Below are 1,279 nucleotides of genomic sequence, written 5' to 3'. Positions count from 1 at the left end.
GGGGCGTTTCTCCAGGAGCCAACTGGGGACCCCCATGGTGAAACCTCTGCCTTCCCACTGTCGTCCCCAGGTGCCTTCCAGTGACAGCGAGGGTCTGACCCTACATGGAGCTGCAAGCTGTGACCCCAGCACTCAGCCCCAACCCCCCGCTGACCCCCAGCCCTCTGTTATCTACGCCCAGGTAGCAGTTGGGAAGCATCACTGATGCCTCCATACGTGTGCACAAACACGTGTGTGTCGTGTGCACACGTGTACCTCCAGCGTGCACAGTGCAGGTGAGTCGTGTGCGCTGCCACGTGTGCACTGCATGCATGTGTCACTGCATGTGTTCATATGTGTTACATGTGTGCACTGTCACACGTGCACAGCAGCTGTACACAGATGTGCACTCCATGATTAACTCCGTTCCTTTGTGCCTGTGCAACATCACACGTGTACACCAGTAGATGTGCACAACACGGCACACGCGTGTCCTTAGCATGTTTTCTGAGACTGGTAAAGAATGCACGAGGTGACCAACGGCACTTTGTGGGCAGTTTTTCATTCCCAAGCGGTGCTTTGAAGAAAAGCTCTCAGTAAATGGATGTGTATTCCTGCTCTGAGCCTTGGCTGACTCCATCGCGGTGGGCGTCCCTGCTGGCTGGGAGAGCTGCAACTCAGGAGGCAGAGAAAGGTTCAGCTCCCTCCACACCCACTGAGAGGGACGGTGCACACGTGCTCCCTGTGCCTGCGCTCTCCGTGGCCTCACTGTGTCCGTGTGTCCTTACCATGTGCCCCACGTCAGCGCCACATCTGTCCCTACAGCACTCACACGTCCCCTTCCTGTGTGCGCATCTCCAGCTCCACATCCCAAACCAGCACCCGGCCCACCCTGGTTCAGGGGCAGAATTCCCATTTCTGGAGGGTTTTATCCCACTTTCCTGGAGGAGAATTCTGATTCTGAAGTGTTAGATTCTGCTTCACGAGGGGGGATTCTGAACCAGCCCTTGGGCACAGGATTGTGCTGACAGTGATGCTGCAAATCCTTGATAATTTCACAGCACCCAGCACTGACGTCAAGGCTGAAGGACAGAGACACAGCTGTGAGGTCATCCCAATCATGTTTGCTGTTTTGTTTTTAATTACCACCAAGGTTCTTTCTGTGTCAGGACACAGCTTGCCTGACGCTCACACCAGTCTGTGGGTTTAAAGAGCAGAGTTTGGGTTGGGTTTGTTCATTTTTGGCGATGGGGGAAAATGCATTTTGGTTCAGAAAAGGACAGAGGGGTTGTGGGGTTTT

At 54.3% G+C, this 1,279-nt stretch overlaps 1 long non-coding RNA gene across 1 annotated transcript; it reads left to right on the top strand.

Moving 5' to 3' along the window:
- Window positions 1-148: 148 nt before the first annotated feature.
- Window positions 149-602, top strand: LOC116217776. The gene is made up of 2 exons (XR_004162489.1): window positions 149-275; window positions 447-602. It is a non-coding gene; the product is annotated as an uncharacterized LOC116217776 (long non-coding RNA).
- Window positions 603-1,279: the final 677 nt, after the last annotated feature.

Source organism: Meleagris gallopavo, unplaced genomic scaffold (genome assembly GCF_000146605.3).
Source record: "Meleagris gallopavo isolate NT-WF06-2002-E0010 breed Aviagen turkey brand Nicholas breeding stock unplaced genomic scaffold, Turkey_5.1 ChrUn_random_7180001950707, whole genome shotgun sequence".
Classification (NCBI taxonomy): Eukaryota; Metazoa; Chordata; class Aves; order Galliformes; family Phasianidae; genus Meleagris; species Meleagris gallopavo.
Note: the sequence above shows the minus strand (reverse complement) of the source record. Positions and strands in the feature narration are given on the sequence as shown.